Source organism: Lactuca sativa, chromosome 3 (assembly GCF_002870075.4).
Source record: "Lactuca sativa cultivar Salinas chromosome 3, Lsat_Salinas_v11, whole genome shotgun sequence".
In the NCBI taxonomy this organism is placed as follows: Eukaryota; Viridiplantae; Streptophyta; class Magnoliopsida; order Asterales; family Asteraceae; genus Lactuca; species Lactuca sativa.
This window is the reverse complement of record NC_056625.2, coordinates 194805389-194825970: the sequence shown is the minus strand read 5'-3', so window position 1 is coordinate 194825970 and position 20582 is coordinate 194805389. Positions and strand designations below refer to the sequence as shown.

At 36.3% G+C, this 20582-nt stretch overlaps 1 non-coding gene across 1 annotated transcript; it reads left to right on the top strand.

Moving 5' to 3' along the window:
- The first annotated feature begins 1442 nt into the window (after positions 1 to 1442).
- Positions 1443 to 1549, top strand: LOC111900895 (small nucleolar RNA R71). The gene has a single exon (XR_002853325.1). It is a non-coding gene; the product is annotated as a small nucleolar RNA R71 (small nucleolar RNA).
- Positions 1550 to 20582: the final 19033 nt, after the last annotated feature.

The following is a 20582-nucleotide window of genomic DNA, read 5'->3' as shown; positions in this document are numbered from 1 at the left end:
TAATGCACATGCGGTGTTCAAAAATGATCTCCCCAAAATAATTGGAATTCCGGGGTCTTCTTCCATATCAAGTATCACGAAGTCTACGGGAAAAATAAAATTGTCGACCTTAATAAGAAGATCTTCACACATGCCTCTTGGATGAATTGTCGTCATGTCCGCCAAATGGATCTTCATGTTAACTGGTCTTGGCTTCGGTAAATTCAGCTTCTTGAAGAATGAGAATGGCATTAAGTTGATACTTGCACCCGAATTGGTCAACGCTTGAGTGGCAAGTACATTTCCAAATTGGCATGGAATTATGATGCTCCCCGGATCACCCTTCTTTTCCGGTAGCTCACTCAATACTATCTTCGTGACTTAAGCTAAATCTTTTCTGGCAGCAAAAGGACCCTTTAACAAGTTGAAGTACTTAGGTGTTTGAAGCATTGTTTCCACAAATGGAATGTTGACTTGAAGGTGTCGAACATGCTCCATGAAGGCTTTATACACTCTAATCTTCTCTCTGGGCATGGCTCTGATTGGGAATGGAAAATGGGGATTGTAAGGCCTCGAGGTAATGAAAATTTTGTCATCAGCGCATCGACTCGTCGACTCCATTAGAGGGACTCGGCGAGTCAGGTCGGGTTTAGCTAGAACCGACTCTTCTGCCTTTTCTGTATTAACCTTGGAGATCTTTTGTGCAGGTGTGAAAATTTCTTCATAACTGGAAGTCACAGCGCTCACATTCTCCATTCTCGGATTGTTTTCGGTGTTACTTGGAAGTTAACCCGGTCTTCTCTCATTCACTTGATATGAAAGTTTTCCTAACTGTTTCTCAATGTTGAGAATAAATGTCTGCTGATTCCTTAGCATATTTCTGGTCTCTTGTATAACAGCATCATGATCATTATGCCTTTTCTCGGACGCAGCTATGAATCTAGTGAACATTTCTTCTAAATCGGTTTTCTTTTCCATAACCGGTTCTTCCTTTTGATAATATCCCCTTTCTTTCTGCTTGTATTTCTCCTTCTTAGCCTTCTTGTATTCTTCGTATGGGAGCCATTCCTTCTTCGGTTTCTGCCAATTCTCGTAGTATCGATCAACGCTTGAGTAGAACACTAGAGCTTTCTTGTTTCCATTTTCATCCAAGTCATAATCTTTTGTGAGATGGGGCCCTTTACAATTCTCACATCCAACTCGAATAGCATGGATTTTTTGATCCATTTTTGTCATCCTTCTATCTAGACTATCGAGCTTAGCTATCACCGCCACCATGCTATCATTTGCCGAGTTCACTACCCCCCGACTTACTTCATTTCATGGATTGTGGTATTCTCTAGAATGCTTAGAGAATTCTTCAATTAAATCCTTGACTACCGGGGGCGCCTTGTAAATCGAGCAATTGCCTTGTGGTGGCATTGACTCCATCATAGAAAATGGAGACCTCTTGTTGGCTATTAAGGTCATGGTGTGGGCAATTTCTAAGAAGACCTTTGTACCTTTCCCAAGCTTCATAAAGAGATTCCCCGGGTTGTTGCTCGAAGTGGGCAATAGCTTTCTTTAACTTAGCTATTTTGGAAGATGGGCAAAAGTGGTCTATAAATTCTTCTTTCATCTTGGCCCATGTGGTGACCGATCTGGGAGGAAGTGACTTGAGCCAATCCTTTGCAGCACCCTTGAACATGACTGGAAGCATGCGAAGTAGCTGGGTCTCGCGTGGCACATTTGGTACATTGAAGTAGTCAGCCACATCATTTACTTCATTCAAGTGCTTGTAGGCGTCTTCGTGGTCTTTCCCATAAAAGGAATCTCCTTGAGTTGAGCGAGAATATGACCCTTTAGCTCGAAGGTAGCGGTAGCGGGAATTGCGGGTTGCACAAGTCCCGGGCCGGTGTCAACGCGCATCCTCTTCTTCCATTCCCCCATGGGGACTTCATCGATATTAGCCATAGTGATAGCTAAATCGTCTTCAAAGTTGGATTCGTGCACGAATGTGGGTTCTTCTTCTTCCTCGGTCCTGTACTCGGTGTCTTCTTTAATTGGGTCTTCGATTGTCAAAGAGGCACTAGATGCTCCTGATTTGCTGCTCCTCTTCTTGCTGAAAACGGACTTGAGGTTCTTGAGTGGTGAGTTCTTTGAGGAAGCGGATTCTCCAACAGTTTTTCCTTTGCTCCTCCTTAATGCATATTCCGGGTCTTCGAGAGGAGGGACCTGAGGTGTATCAGATCCTCGGGTCATGAAACAACTGTAAACAAAACAAAAAACGCGTAAAAAGAACAAAAAATAAAGAAAAATTAAAACTCGGCGAGTTGAAGGCAAAAACAGAGAAATTTTCTAAAAACGGATTTTTATTAAAACTTATAATAATTACTAAATTACCTTTTAAATAACTTTGTGTAAGATAAATCCCACACAAAGGATCGATTAAACTAGAATTTAATGTTAATTATAGAACCGTTCCCCGGCAACGGCGCCAAAAACTTGATGTGTGCAAACTCACTTAGTTTTAAACCTACTTTTAATTATTAAATAAACACACAAAGGCAGTGGACCTATCAATTGTGGTATAGCTAAATAAGTAGGGTATCGAACACAGGGAACGGTAAATTAAAACTAAAAACTAATTCTATCTAAATTAATTGATAAGTAGGGGGTTTTCTCTAGTTTTACAAGACTAGAAAACTTAATAACTAACACTTAAACTAAAAGCTAGAAAAGCAAAGAATTAACTAGATTCAATAATGAGAAGGACTTCTGTTTAGTTCAACTCAATTGGTCCTATGGTTGATATTATGGTAGTGGTGCAATGGATTAACTCTTTTGTTGGTTACCGATTCAAGTGATTAGATTCGCGCTCACTACACTAATCCTTACTGAATAAAGTAACTCAAACAGTGATTAGTTGTCTAATTTAATTAAATTCACTAGATTAATTATTCGGGTTAATTTAGACTTGCAATAGTTAACTAATTTGGTCCTTTAATTAACTTCTTGTTGATGGTCATCACACAAACTCATACATGAATTTACTCAATTTTCTTATTAATTCTAGTTTCATGTTCATTAATCCTAGGCATATGACAAAGTGGTCACATAAACATATGAGGTTGATAATCAAAAGATGTTCATGCTATTTAATTACCTTCCTATTAACAGAAAATTAATTATCATTCACACACAAGGTTCTTTAGCAAGCTAAAACTAACAAAAATCACCAACATTGAATTAATCCTACCAATAATCAAACCATAGTCTCAATTTTGTATCCCTAAAAAGAAGTTTAAGAGTTTTAGCTCATGATTGAAGTAAATAACAGCAAACAAACGAATTCTAGTTGTCTAACAATAATGAAAAACAAAAAATTAAGTAGAATGATGAAATTTGCCTCAAATCTCCTTCGGAATTGGATTCTAGTTTGTATCTTCGTTCTCTAGGGTTTTTCTGATTCTTCAATCGCAGCTAGTCTCTCCAGAAGGGATCCAGAATTCTACTCTGTCGATCTGAGAAGTTATCTTTATACTTGCGAAACGACTCGTCGAGTCGGGTGCCGACTCGCCGAGTCCATCTCTCAATCCCCGTATGCGATAAATTCTTTGGGTCTTTGAGTCTTTATCTTATCGAATATTCGCTCGGACTCGCCGAGTAGACGACGCTACTCGCCGAGTAGGTGTTGTTTTTGGTGTTTTTCTTCTTTGATCAATTTCCGAGCTCCCAACCGCTTCTCCTGCCTCCTTTTGCTTCTGAGCTTCACTTTTGGACTGAAAACATAATTCAAACACTTTTAAGTACCTATTGTCCATGATATGCAATAATTTAACTAAGAAATGATAAAAAATCTATACTTAATATGAACTAAATATGCACATATCAATGAACAACTCGTCGAGTCTGTTCTTGAGGGAAGAAGGTTGCCTTGGACTTCGCCGAGTCAGGGCATTGACTCGCGAAGTCCCTCCATCACTGATTCTGGCTTCCGATTCACTGAGTCCAGTTAAAGCTCACTGGTCCCACTCGGCATAACTCAAAAGGGGAAAATCGGGGACTCACGACTCGACTCGCCGAGTCCGAAGAACGACTCGCGGAGTCGCATGCATGCAACTTCTATATACTCGATTCTGCTTGAGTTCAGTGCATTCCATTCATGGATCTGGGTTCTTAGGGCTTGATTATAACGTAAAGTTTCCAACTTTACGTATAAATAAACACCAATGAAGGTTTTAGGGCTCAAAATGCACTAAAAGAGTAGATCTAGGGCATCCATGCAATATGGCTCCAAAAAGGCAGTAGTTCCGAGCTCCTAGAGCCCAATCATGCCTAGATCCGAAGTCCCTTAACACAATAAGCTCATTACTCAAAGATCAAGAATAGAAGAGGCCTTAAAATGACTATCATAAGCTCTTAATGAGATAATAATGAAGGAACAGAGAGCGTTTCGAGTCTAATACCTCTAGAAGCTCTGAAATGGCACAAAGATTAAGTATCTTCTTCCTCTCCTCTTGATCTACCTTCTTCTTCTCTCCAAAACTTCAAGGAATTGTACCAAAAGCACCCGAAATACCAAAAGAAGGGTTAGGGTTTTGAGAGGGAGTGTTCTAGACTCAATGGGGGCCGCTATGAGGCACAAAACGACGTTTAAATAGGGTGCAACCCCTTGAAATTAGGGTTTCTTCCAGACTAGCAGACTCGCCGAGTCCAGGATATGGACTCGTCGAGTCGCCAACTTAAACATGCTCAACATTCCGACCCTACTCGGCGAGTCGGGCCTACAACTCGTCGATTTCCAGCTAAAAATGCAAAAATACATAGTTTAAATTACATACCAGGAACCAGGTGCTACAGAGATTTTCGAAGTTTGAAGAATGTTGGAATGTTTAAATTTGGAAACAATCAAAAGTGTCAAGTCAAAGGATATGGGAAAATAACGAATGGTCAATTCACAGTGAATCGGGTTGCTTATGTAGAAGGTCTTCAACACAACTTGATAAGTGTATCACAACTTGTGGTAGGCACTGGCAATCAAGTACTTTTTAACGAAAGAGGAAGCATTATTTCGAATGTCAACAAAAAAGAAGTTTTGCTTAAATCCAAAAGGAAAGGTGACATGTTTACATTGTACATCAATCCAGTTGTGGGTAAACCTGATGTATGTCTACTTTCGAAAGCTACATCAGATCTAAGCTGGCTTTGGCATCGAAGACTTTTACATCTCAACTTTCGGAATATCAAAAAACTTGTTGTACAAGATTTGGTACGAGGTTTACCTGTACTTAAATTTGATAATGATTCTTTATGTGCAGCTTGTGACGTTGGAAAACAACATAAGCAAGGTCATCCAATCATGATTTATTCGAAGATTGTTGAACCTCTGGAGATTTTACACATTGATTTGTGTGGACCATCGAGTGTATCCACTCTCAACAAGAAACGATGCATTTTATTAATTGTTGATGATTTTCAAGATTCACGTGGGTTTATTTTCTCAGGGTTAAATCCGAAGTTGCACAATTACTAAAATGTATCGTTTCTTGTTGAGAGTGGATACACTCGATGGTCCACACAAATCAATGTGAAGATGGAAACGCCACTGAAGAAGACAATTCGAAAGATAAAGAGTGATCATGGAACTGAATTTAAGAACAATGTTCTTGATTCGTTTTTGGTGGATAAAGGAATTTCGCATAACTTTTCATCTCCATATACACCACAACAAAATGGTGTTGTTGAACGAAGAAATAGATCTCTATGCGAAGCGCAAGAACTATGTTGGCACATGCAAATCTTCCACAATACCTTTGGGCTTAAGCTATATCCACTGCATGTTTTACTCAAAACAAATCTTTCATGCATTGCCGTTTTAATATCACTCCATATGAAATAATCAATAATAGAAAACCTAATGTGAAATTTTTCCATGTTTTCGGATGCAGGTGCTTTATTATGAATCTTAAGGACAACCTTTTGAAGTTTCAAGAAAAACTTGATGAAGGGATTTTCCTTGGATATTCCCATAATTCAGTCGCCTATTGAGTGCTAAACAAAAGAAGATGAAAACTGGAAGAAAAATTCAATCTTACATTTGATGATCATTATATCAAACAAAATGAAAAATATACTGAAAATCATCCTATTTTGAATGAAATTCATGAAGAATATGAACCTTCACAACCATTGGATATTGATTATGATCTGATTTTTGGAATTTCAGATCATGTTGTTGATGCTGAAGTTAATGCCAATGACAATCATATCCTTGAATCAACAAAGCTCAATGATACTTCAACATCACATCATCAAGCAATGGAAGAAAGTATGCATCTTAATCCAGTGGAGGGGAGCACTTGGATTCGAACACTCTTGTTGAGGGGGAGCACTCTTTTAAGAGGGAGAATGAAAGAGTGAATGTTGATGTTCAGGGGGATCATGTTGAAAAAAATGAAGATTTTCATGATATTAATGATGCATCTTCAATTGCACGTTCAGAGCATGATGAATTATACGAAGATGCACCTTTGGAATTTGATTCAGCTTATCCACCAATGGAAAAATGGACAAAAGATCATCCGAAGGAGCAAATTCGTGAGAAGAATGAGGTATTAAATACTAATCAAGAATTTTGCATGTCCAATGTTTTTATCTCTAAAATTGAACCAAAGACAGTTAAGATTGCAATGGAAAACTCGGATTGGGTTGTTGCAATGCAATCTGAATTATCTGAATTTGAACGAAATAAAGTTTGGAGATTAATTCCTAAGCGAAATGATGTTTCAATTGTTGGGTTAAAATGGATTTTCAAAAATAAAACCGACAAAGATGGAAACATTTTTCGAAACAAAGTCAGGCTTGCTGTTAAAACGGATTTTCAAAAATAGATTACGAAGAAACTTTTGTCCCTGTCACAAGACTCGAGGCTGTTCGTATACTTCTGCCTTATGCAGCTCACAAAGACTTTGATGTTTTTCAAATGGATGTGAAGTGTGCATTTTTAAATGAAGAGCTTGAAGAAACTGTTTATGTTGAACAACCCCCAGGTTTTATTAACGAAGAACATCCTGATCATGTTTATATATTAGATATGGCAGTTTATGGTTTGAAACAAGCACCACGAGCATGGTTTGAAAATCTTACTTCATTTTTGAAACAATCTAAATTTAAACAAGGATCAGTTGATCCCACATTATTTCGAAAGAAAGTTGGGAATCATCTAATGCTTGTTCAAATTTATGTTAATGATCTAATTTCTGGCTCAACTGAGCCTGCCTTGTCTAGTGAATTTGAAAACTTTATGAAAAGCAAGTTTGAAATGAGCATGATGGGAAATATCAATAATTTTCTTGGATTGAACATTCGTCAAAACAGAGAAGGTATTTTTATCAATCAAGAAAAATATATGAAGAATTTTCTAGAGAAGTTTGGATTGAAGAATAGCACAAAATTACGAGTTCCGATGGCAACTGGCATAAAGCTGACACATTCATTAGATAAACCTGTAGTTGATCTAACTCTTTATAGAAGCATGATAGGTTCGTTACTTTATCTTACTGCTAGTAGACCTAACATCATGTTTTATGTCTGTAATTTTGCTAGGTATCATTCAAATCCACGAGAACCACATCTCACTGCTGTGAAGAATATATCTCTTTATCTTAAAGGAACAATTTCGTGAGGATTTTGGTATCTTTCAAAAACTGGGTTCTTTGTTCAAGCTTATTCGGATGCTAACTTGGGAGGTTGTAGTCTTGATAGGAAAAGCACAAGTGGTGCTTGTCAATTGCTTGATGGAAAATTGGTGAGCTGGCAGTCAAAGAATTAAATATGTGTATTAATTTCAACTGTTGAAGCTGAATATGTGGCTGCTGCTACCTGTACTTCACAAATCATTTGGATTCAAATCCAATTGTTGGATTATGCAATTAATATGAAAAAGATTCCATTATATGTTATTCTCAAGGTGCCATAAGAATTTGTCAAAATCCTGTGCAACATTCAAAGACTAAACATATTGCTCTTCGTTATCATTTCATCAAGGATCATGTGGAAGATGGAAATATTGAAGTCCATTTTGTCAAAACAACAAATCAGTTAGCTGATAGTTTAACAAAACCTTTAGATGAAAAGTCTTTTGTAAGAATTTTGGAAGGACTTGGGATGATCGATGGAAATTCAATTCCATGCGAAAAGGAGAATGATGGTAAAAAAGGAATGGTTCAATGACACGTCATCAAAGAAAAAGGAATGTCATTCAGTATTCAAAGGTTACTGTTCATAGTCAACTCTTCGAATCCTTTGAATTCCTATATTTGTCATGTTTTTAATGAGTGTCTAAATTTCGTATGTGTGCAACAACTACATTTTTTATTTTCGAAAAATCAAAAATTCCAAAAAGATTTTTTTTGTTTTGTTTTTAAAAAATTCAAAAACATCAAAAATATTTTGTTTCTTCTTTCTTTTTCCATGTTTGTTGCAGATTTTCATGCTAAATCTCCTGGTGTAGTGCTTGCAGTTTTAGGGTCAGATATTTTTCACACACTTTGAATTAGTTAAGATGTCCCTAGAAGCATGCTGCAGCATGTTGACCAAAGCCTCTAATTGACTCAATCTGTATGTTTGAAAGCCTTAATAAAAATTTCCATACGAATATTTCTTCCCAATTAGGCTTGTATTCACGTTTGTCTTTTGAGCTACCTAACTCCTCTCACATGAGTTAAAAGTTTATTGTTTGGTCCAAAAATAACAGAGGTACATTTTGTTTCTTACACCAATCTTTTTCATCTCAAAATTCTTACACAATCACACACGAAGACATATGTCCAAGAGGTATCTGATCAAACCAATCGAAACCTAGACATATCACAAATCTGTGTTTATGATTAGACATCATGAGACTGTGATGAAAGTGAAACCCAAATCTCTCAACATTTAAGGCATTGACGGGGAACTATGTTCAAGATTTTAACGAAACATTTGTTTCTATACCTACATTCGAAACTCCAAATCATATTCATTTCTAATGAGTGGTCTTGATCAATCATTTGAAACCCACGATGTTTGTTACTCAACCGGATCCAGTACATAATTTTTTTTGAATATGATTTCAGTGTGAGTTTTATCCGAAATTCAATGTCAGTTAAAAGTTTTCTAAATCAAACTTGTCATTGACTACACTGGTCAAACAAGTAATTTCTGTTACACTTACTCACCTTATGTTTAGGTTGATATATAAGGAAATTCATTAAGCCACCTTGAAAGCCTTTTAAAAGAAGCCCTTCGATACTTCTTTACAAGTATTCGATTATAATTCACGGAAACATACACAAGTTGTTGATTATCTCTCTTGATAATTAATGAAGCAATCTTTGCCTAGGGTTTTAATTGTTTTCGTGTCAAATTGAATTTTTGACATCACTAAATATCCAAATTTTTCTTATTATTTCTTCTCATCTACATTCTTTGAAACACTACACACACAAAATCCTTGAGGTTCCGAGTAATACCAACTCAGGCTGATGATTTAAAAAATCTGGCAAATGACTTTACTTTTGAAACCCTAAAGTAAAAGAGCCTTACTTCCATACGAAGTGTTCAGACGGTTACTATTCCATTGGCGCAAATAAACCAGCCTATTTGAGGGGAAGTTTTGTATTCTGTCCGGGTTTTGAGGAAACGTGACAGTTACTTTATCATGACGCGATTTTCTCGGTGACACGTCAAAGCTCATTAAATGCACATCTCGCTTTTATTTCAAAATCAAGGGTTACATATAAAAGAGGATTCAAGGGTTCATTATTAGTTTACGCTTTCAAATTCCCAAATACTCTCTGATAAACATCAAGCTTTCAAACCCTAACAATGGCGACTGCTACTAATGCTAATGCAACTCTTTCTCACACCACTAATGATGTTACTTCTTTGCCGATTATGAAGATTCAGGATACGAATTATCAGGTGGAGGCAAATGTTTCTCAATACCCTGAAGAGCTCAAGATGCTAATCGTTGCTTTGAAGAGTTCTGTTCTGTCAAAAGCTATGTTCAACTCGTTTTCTGTTCCACTTTCATGGCTCTCTCAAGTTGGATCAACTGCAACATATTAAAAAGCTTTGGATGTAGTTACTTTCAATTTGGTGATTGATAAAAAGGTCAGATTATCCAAGAAGCTTTTCTGTCAAATTCTCGACATCCCTAATTCCCCACCTTATGGCAATTTTACTTTTCCACAAATTGTACATATGTTTAATGAAATGGGTCATCAACCTCAACTGTCAAAGATAAGTGACTTCAAGAAATCTGGTCTTCCTAGTGTTTGGAATTTCTTGTTTGGTATTTTCTTGAGGTGTTTGACTGGAAGAACAGTTGGTTTGGACAAGGGGAGAATGGAGGTTTATGCCATGGTAGCAGGGCTATATTATGATCTTCAAGTGGATTACTCTACTCAATTGTGGAAACAATTCTTAAAGAGTATTGAAAACACAAATGCTCTTCATGGCATTTCGTGTGCGAGATACTGGAGGTTGATATTGTAGTATATCTATGAGAAGGAGGGGATTATGGTTCCTAATGATGAAGAAAAAGTTGTTTTTCATGTGTATAGTTGTCCGAAGGATGCAACTGATGATGCTGAAGAGTTTCCAGTTGTAGCTCGTATTCCAGATGCAATGCTCAAACAATTTGATCCTACGAACACAGTCTTAGTGACTTACTTGCAAACAATTGATACAACTGTTGAAACTGGAATTCTTTTGGAAAGAGAAGAGACGAATTCTAAACGTACGAAGCAGACTGATGTTGGTTCTTCTGAGAAACAAATCAAGGAGTCTAAATCTATGAAGGTTACAAAGAAGTTACCAGTTACTGAAGCAGAGCCAATAATACCCGAAATTTCAGTTGCTGATACATCATTAACTCAAAAAGAATTTTTCATTTGAAGACTGGTGTCTTTCAAAGAATCAAAATGAAATTCAAGCCCAAGAGCCGATCTCCACTCACGGATGTTGTCCCAAAGCCACAGGTTACTCATTAAGGACTTCTATTTCGTGATGTTCCAGCACCTGCTTCACCCTCATCAATGAAACGATGGCTGTAGATATGGCTAAACACATTTCCAAGAAGAAGAAGAAGAAAATCAAAATGATCATCTCTTCTGAGTCTACAGTTGATGAAGATGAAACAATTCCAGAAACTCCAGAAGCCAGTCTTAACAAAGAAACTTCTACTCCTGCACAGACAGCTGTTATACCACCCGAAGTTCTGACATTATTGTAAATGTATCTAATACAGATGCAAATGTCATCATGGGTGAGGATGATTCGAAGAAAGACAACCAAGGTAAACCTTCGACTGTTACCTCAAAAACCTTTGTATCTTTTCCTCCACAAATTACACCTGTCATACCCACTACTTTCGAAAACAATCCACTGATCCACCCACAACTACTTCACCAATTCAAGAATCTATTTTTATGGAAATTGAGAATGAAACGGAATGTTTTGGAGGAACTTTTGAGAACTTGGAGTTTGATGAAGAAGAAACTGATTTCCCTGATCACATGCTTATGACAATGAAGCAGTTCAAGATGTTGAATACAAAGATAAATTCAATTCTTTAATCACAAGCAGATCTTGGGGGAGGTAATTCAGTGAAGAGTTTAGAAGTTGATGGTATGTTAAAACTGTTAAAAGGAAGGATCACCTCAAAAGTTTCGGGCATGATTAGAGAATCCGAGTCTCGTCTTTTAGAGAAAGTTGATATCTGCGATCACAACTATGAGATGAGGGTGAATTCTCAGAAGTCTACATTTGAAGGATATTTGAAAGAGTTGAAAATGGTGGCAAAGGAATGTCAGCTATTATTCGTTCAAGATGTTAAAAAGGTGAGAGAGGATGTGAATTTTAAACTTCAAGAGCTTCGCCAAGACATGGAAAAAGAAATTGCATGTGTCCGCACATAATTTGCATCTCTAAATCAGAAGGTGGACATAATTTGTGATGTTGTGACAAAGTTTTCTAAGTTGTATGAAAGTGTGAGTCCTCAAATAGCTCAACTTTCTGCAACTGAAAACAAAAATTTTATGGAAGTCCTCACACTGTTAAAGGAGCTCAAAGCCTTATCTTCAAAACCAGCTTCTTCTTCTCAACTATCTTCGGATGACCTCTTCCAGAAAATTTCTCAATTTGAAGCATTACTTCTCCAACAATTGGCTCCTCTTTCTCGCATATCCAGCCTTCTTCTAACAACAAATGCCCCGCCTGTTTTTATAGGGGTGCAAGGGAGAGAAAGGAAGAATGAAGTTTTGAAGGCTGGAGGTGATGATGCGAAGGTGGTAGGAAAGGTATTTCCTTTGAAGATTCCGACAACAAAACCAGTTATAGCATTTGCTGGTCCAATTTCTTCGACAGTAGCAACAACTGTGCCAATTACAAGACCAATTTCGAAAGGAATTGTGATTGGTAAATCTGCTGATATGGGTGGGAGTGATTCAAAGGTGAAAGAAGTAATGGAAGACTCAGCTTCAAAGGCTAGAGGAAAATCTATTTTGATAGAAAAGACAAAGGAAGAAAAGAGGGCTGAGGCTGATGTTGAACTAGAGAGGGTGAGGTTAGTACAGAGTATAACGACTCAAAGAGCAAGTGATCCTCTTGGCATGAACAAAGGTGATCCATCAAAGCATTACAACTATGAAACAATTGAAGCCAAGTTTGCATTTAGTCACATGTATTCATTCGAAAAGAAGCCAAAACAGAGTTACATTGTCACGAATACTAATGCAAGCCAATTGGAGTTTCCAATCAATGAGATGATGTTCATCATGCCCCAGTTCAAAGTCGAAAGCAAATTCAAAGAGAAGGATGAAGGAACTCATATGAAAATCAGGTTTCATGCAATCCTTGTGAAACTAGATGAAGAAGTGTGGTCATTGGTAAAGATAAAGAAAGTTATCAGCATAAAGAAGGATGTTTTTTCGAAAACACAGTCCAAAATATGAACTATGTGGTGGCCAGGGCGAATGGGAATGTTTGTGAGTTTATAATTGCTGATTTTCCTTTAATGAAATTGTATGACCTTATACAAGTTGCATTACTGCTGAAGAAAAGATCTTTCTCATATCTTTAGAATACTGATCCAGATGAGTACAAGCTTGGAGTTACTCACATCAAAATCTTTATTGAAAACTATTACGAATGCTTAGCATTAACTAATGTGGAGTTGCCTACAGCTAAATGATTGGAAATTACAGCTCCTATGGCTCCTTCGAAGACTCAAACAGATTTAAAGAAGTATGCTGATGGTGAAATTTTCTTGAAGGCGTTTGGTTTACTCTTCTCAGGGAAGGATAAGTCTGGAAAATCAAAACGATTTTTGTTCCAGGCTGGTGAGGTGGAAAGGTACTCAACTTCGCACTATACGAATTTAATTGTTCGTATGAATCATTGTAAGAAGAATAATGAAGGAGATAAAAAGGAACTTAAGAAGACTATCTCATGGTATACTGAGATACGAAGAGTGATGTTGTATTCCATTCAACTACTTACGAACTGAAATCTTCGACTACGATTACAAAGCGGGAGATTGTAAGGGTTGTCTTGTTGTAATTAGTCGAAGCATACTTTGTACTCTTCGTATGTATTGTAATGTTTTTTAGTATTGCGCTTTTATTCGAAGCTTAAGTGTTAATGCCATAGTATATTTTCTGTATGCTTTATGTATCCTATAAATAGGATCATTTACTAGAGTTAGACAACTTGAATAGCCTTGTCTATTTTTCTCTGTAAACACTCAAAGCATAATAGAGTAGAAGCGAAATCTTATTTACATCTTGTGTTCAATTAATCATTCATTCTTCAATATCAACTCTGATTAATTTCATACTCGATTCATTGATTCATCAGTTTTAGTTAGCCGAAATCAAGACGGGTATAACCCTTTTTATATAGTTGTGTTAGCTTAGAGTCAGTGCTAGGATTTTAAGGAGGAAACCCTAATTCCTTACCTTAAGGCCTAAGCAGCCAAAGAACTCCATCCATGAGGCCCTTAGATGAAATTTCTAGGGTATTCCTAGATGATTTCGTCCAACCCATCTACGAGGATTCTAGAGCCCAATTCCAAAACTATCAATAAATTGCAAAACAGCCCCTGCATTTTTAATTAATTCCTTTAATCCCAAAATTAATTCCAAATTATTTCTGATTAAATATGAATTAAACAATATGATTTCCAATTAATATATTATTCCCATAATACTTTAATAAATCGTTCATTTTAATTTATTAATCAAATAATAAATTCTTCCTCTTTCTCAATAGATCATCTTGTCTAGTTGCTAGTATGAAGGAAACCCAAAAGTACCGTGCTGCTATCAATTCAGGTTTATACCAATTATATTTATGGGCTTAGACACCTAATCCAACACAATATTGTCAACATGCAATACCAGCACAACAATTATGCTCCCACCAGCTTTGACATGTACCTAGAAAACAACTGGACTTCTAGAAATCCATACTCTTGACTTTCTTATAAAGTACAAGTATTTCGTTCGGCTACTATTTGAATCTTTTCAAAGTATCATAATTATGATTAATCTTATAAACACAACCATATTTACTGGAACATCAGTAAATCATGAAGAATAGAGTAATCATCCTTTGTGGTTGATCATAATAGTCCATATCAACATGTACTAGATCCATTAGTCCTTCACATTACTTACCTAAACATGTGATCATTGAATTAGTCATAATTTTCCAACGAAGAAGATTCTCAAACATTATACAATGCGAATTGTACAACACCAAGTATTTGTCCAGTTGGTGATGAGATTTCTTTTCACTTCATCAATTATGACAATATCACAAGCGATATCATAAGAATCAAATCCATGATTAATATTGCCAATATTATAATTGTAATCAACACTTTCATAAATGTCATTCCAAGGAAATGTATCTAATGAGGCAACCAAATAAACCAAAATTTTACTTTAATTGAAAATAAACGAAAAATTGGAACTTTTCCTTACAAAGCATAAAATGAAAAACTACTTGTCTAGACATCTCTGAAGATTAATAAAAATATATTAAATTATTCGCAATCCTTATTAGCGGCTCCAAAATCTAATCACCAAACCATGTGACCGAAGTTTGTTTCCCTAATAAGATTTAGTACACTCTACTTAAGTTTCATTCTTTCTCTTAGATCCTGCAATAACATCAAAATGTGATTATCAAACATGTATTAAGAGTCTATGAATAGGAATTTGTTAAGACAATCGAGTTAGATAATGGATGTACCTGAAGTAGAGTCACACAATTTGAATTCACTACCTTTGAGATCTTCCGGGTACTTTGGGCAGCTTCGCAATCAATTTCCCTTCAATAGGCAATTGAAACATATGGAATCTTTAGGATTAATTAACACATGGAACTATCTCAGAACTAGCCTTTCTCGTTAGCATACGATCAATTTGTTTAACCTTGGCTGATCCTTTTCCATTGGGAAGATAAATCTTTTGTAGACCACTATTTTCACCACTACAAATGTCCATCGAAACTTTGGAATCAGACCCTTTAAGCATCTCTTCTTCAGATGTCCTATTAAGCATTTCTATTTCAACAACAATCAACATTTGCTTCAGATCAATTAGTGTCACGCCGATGTTCAACATATGAAAGTTCTCAATGAACTGTTCATATGACTTTTGAAGAAAAATTAGAACCAAATCAATGGATTGCTCCATTGGGAAAATGACACCCATTATATCCAACTTGTCAATGTACGACTTCATTTCCATAACATGCACACACACAGAATTTTCATCTTGATTTCTACATGTCAATAGGTATTGAGTAGTATCATATCTTTCAATTCGAGGAAAATGCGACTTTGTGAGAGTCATTGGAGGAGGAAGATTTGAAGAAACATGATGTCTAATTCTACCATATCCCGAAGAAGAGAAAACATTTTCACATTGATTAGAAAGTGGAAGATCATCTTCATATGAAAGAGGAAAACCATTTCCAAAGAATAACGAAGACCATTATTATCTTGAATTGACATCTATAAAGGGAGAAAACAAAATTCAAGTTAGTTGATTTTAATCCTTAATTATTAACCAATAAATTTTAAATTATGGCTAGGATCCATATTTTTTATTCGAAATTTGAAGAGAGATGTTGTAATCAAATTCGAATCTATTTTAGGTAGGTAAGGACTGTACCAATTTCAATATCATTCAACTCCTAGATCTTTTGAGATTCACTGAATCTTATCAATGGCAAGTTTAATCTCAGATTATGCTCTCATTTTTGTCATTGGGATGCTGAGGATCACAAACGAAATGTGAATAACCATGAAAACCTGCTTGAAAACAACGATGTCATTTATCATCTCGGTTAACCTCCCATGCTCCATAAACAACGATAATTTTATGTAGATGTCCATCATATCACTTAATAGTCCTTATTATTGTGTCAGTTAACCACACACGCTCCATTAACGACATATAAAGTATGATGTTTGTTTTCATGGATTAGCATACATTTCACATTTTTCCTAAAGTAACTAAGAGTGGGATCTTAAAATTAGTTTAGCTACTTTATATCATTATACTTATTAATGAAATTATGTCCAATCAAATCAGTTCGGCTAACGAGCCCCCACCACATAGGAGACGGTGGGTGAGAGTAGACACTCATTCAACGGCCATTTTATAGGTCGATTCCTTATACCCTCTTTATAGCATGATTTCGTGAATGAGACATACTAGTGATTTGACTGACTATTCTTACACACGCACACACACACACACACACACACACATATATATATATATATATATATATATATATATATATATATATATATATATTAAACCTTTAATTATATACATAGTATAAGTTGTATTTTAAAATATCTAAAAAAATACTAGGTCTAATCTTTTACTAAATTAAAATTTTAATTTAATTAAATTTAAACCATTTTATGGATTTATTAATGACCTTTTAATTAATCATTTAATTAAATTAATAATAAGATCCATATGGATAATATTAGTTAATCTTTGTCACACCCCATAACCAAGAACGGCGGAAACGTTCTGGGGCGAACGACGTCATGTAAAGTATCACAACACAGTAAAAGTAAACAAGCATACAACATCATCCATTGCATTAAGTATATAATTTTAACACAAGTATGTTCTTTACAGTTATAGACACCAAAAATAATGTGAATCAAAATAATAAGATGAGTCTTGGATGCGCTCCATCTTCTCAAAAGCTGGCCTCGGTACCTATCAACCGTCGACCTGAGAATACAAGTTATTTTGAAAGAGTTTATCAGCATTAAGCGTGAGCTCATAAGTATTTTAGTGTCGGTATTTGTTATCAAAACGTTTGAACAAGGTCTCAAGTGTAAGTTTGTAAAATGTATGTAAATGTTGTAAGTGTTTGTAAAAGTTTGAATCTCTCAGAAAAACCTATATTTTCTATTAAAGTAGCCTTCTACCAAGGCTTAACTGTTTTGTAGGTTCGTTTGTTGTAAAAGTGTGTAATTTCCCAAATGTAACTATCATTAACAAAATATAGTTTGTACATTAATGTTTAAGTGACATAATCACTAAATATATGTAATGGGTAAATTATTGTAGTATTGTAGTGTCGTATTATAGGAACTACTGTTGTACTATCTACGTTAAACCGGATTTATATTAACGTATCATGTGATTTATTGTCCCATACTATCGACTGAGTAACAACGACAAGTGTAGGTCGTAAAAAGGTATGACGTTTGGCACACGCTCTCCCTCCAAGAAACTCTGGTTACAACTCGGGCCATGACATTTAAGGCATGCTCCGATACAGTGGATCACATTTATGTAAGTGTATGTATGTATATGTAATGTATTGTTCCTGTTCTAGTATCGTTGTATATGTTCTCTTTCTAGTATAGTTGTATATGTTTTCCTTCTAGTATAGTTGTATATGTTCTCCTTCTAGTATAGTTGTATATGTTTTCCTTCTAGTATAGTTGTATATGTGCTCCTTCTAGTATAATTGTATATGTTCTCATAGTAATGTAATGTATATGTTTTTCATAGTACTGTAATGTATATGTTTCTCATACTACTAAGTACTGACTCATGAATGAACTGACTCATTGCTCTAGCAATAGTGTAAGTCTAATCCTGTGTTACCCCGATGGTAACTTACTTAATGATGTAACTGATACACATGAATATGGAAGTACTTTTATGTCTATATATGCACATATGATATATAATTAATATTGAAATGACCCTCGGACGGCTACCCGACATCCCACCAGACCACATCCAAATCGAGGAAAGGGAAATAGGGTGGATGTCCTTCCTAAGCCTTTTAAACATTTCCTATATATCTATACATATATGGACATGCAATTTATAAGAAGTATAATAAAGTTTAAATAAAAGTATTTGATAAGTAAAAGAGTTTGTAAAACATTTTGAAGTAAAACAATTTCATAAACAGTTTGAAACAGTAATAAAATCATTGGTTTTATAGTTATTAATCACATATGATTGATGTAATAACTATAAGTATTCAACTTATACCCCCCCCCCCTATAAAAGCATTTAAAACATTTAAAAGTATTTCAAAGGTTAATTAAAGGGGTATAAACTCACCTGTAGTGAGTGGTTCTGATGACAATGTTGGATTTGATGCTAGGTGTCAAGTGGCGACTTGAGTACACATGTGAATCCTATTAAGCATATATTGTACATGTATGGATATAATTAGTGTTATGAACAACTATTTGATGATTTTGGGGCCACCTTAGGGACTAGTAAACACTTATAATGAAGTATTAAAATCATATATGATTGTATGTGGGTTTATAAGGCTATACAAGAGGGTGTATGGCCAAAATGCACACTATATATGTGTGTGTGGCCTGGTGTGCAGCCATCACATGTGTGCTGCCCTGTGTGTGGCCATGTGTGCTGCCAGATGGTGTGTGCTGCCATGTGTGTGGCCAGATGGTGTTCTTGGTGTTCTTGGTACCTTTTTATGAAGATCTTCAAGGAGAATGGATGATACTTGAGAGGATTTCGTGTTCTATGTTTAAAGAAGTGAAAGAAGTGTTCAAAAATGACTAAGTAGGGTATATATAGGTAAAGTGTGCGTTTGGGAAGGGTGTGAGTCCGCAAACAAGAGTGTGTGGCCGCACACTCAAGTGTGTGGCCGCACACTCCATGTGTTGGAGTGTTTGGCCTGGTTTTGATTCCTACACTTCGAGTTAACCCTTTTTAACACTCCTACCTTGATTATAACACATTTAGAATGCTTCATTAGGCTCTAAAGAGTACTACCATATAGTAAAATAAGTCTAATATTGGAAAGAATTGAAGAGTGTATGCGAGAAGTTTTTCGGGTTGTCACATCATCCCCCTGTTAAGGGAATTTCATCCCGAAATTTGAGTTTAAGTTACTAGATTATTACAAATGACTAAGTAAAAAGATGAGGATATTTCAGTTTCATCTGATCCTCTCGCTCCCATGTAAATTCCGGTCCTCGCTTGGCATTCCAGCGAACCTTCACAATCGGGATGCAACTTTGTTTCGTCTGTTTGACTTCACGGTCCATGACCTCTACAACTTCTTCCACGAAGTTGAGGCTCTCGTTGATCTTGATCTCGTCGAGTGGGATTGTAAGAGTCTTGTCAGACAGACACTTTTCCAAGTTAGAAACATGGAAGGTAGAATGTACGTTACGAAGTTCGTTCGGTAGATTGAGTTTAACTTCACAGCCGATTCTGGCGAGAATCTCGAAAGGCCCAATGTACCTTGGATTCAGCTTTCCACGCTTTCTGAAGCGTATCAAGCCCTTCCAATGTGAGACCTTCAATAGGACACGGTCGCCCACCTGGAATTCCAACGGTTTTCTACGTTTATCGGCATAGCTTTTCTAGCGGTCTCTGGAGGCTTTCAATCGTTCGCGGATCTGAACTATCTTCTTTGTCATTTCCCGAATGATCTCCGGGCCTGTGAGAGTACTGTCAGAAGTTTGTCCTTTAGCCAACTAGGTGTCACCCACTTCAGCCCATCATAGAGGGGATCTGCACTTCCGGCCATAGAGGGCTTCAAATGGGGTAGCCTTGATGCTCGTGTGATAACTGTTATTGTAGGAAAATTTGACAAGGGGTAAGTGAGTATCCCATGCCTTTCCAAAGTCAATCACACAAGCTCTCAGCATATCTTCTAGTGTTTGAATGGTCCTCTCACTTTTCCCGTCGGTCTGAGGGTGGTAGGCTGTGCTCATGTCTAGCCTTGTTCCCAGGGAATGTTGCAACGATTGCCAGAATCTTGAGGTGAATCAACTATCTCTATCGGAGATAATGGATATAGGAACACCATGCAGTCGCACAATTTCCCTAATGTATGTTCTCGTAAGTTTCTCCGTCTTATCAGTTTCCTTAATAGTTAGGAAGTGTGCAGACTTGGTCAATCTATCGACGATGACCCATATGGTATCAAGTCTACCCGTTGTCTTGGGCAACTTGGTTATGAAGTCCATAGTGATCCGCTCCCACTTCCATTCTGGAATCTCTGGTTGTTGTAGTAAACCA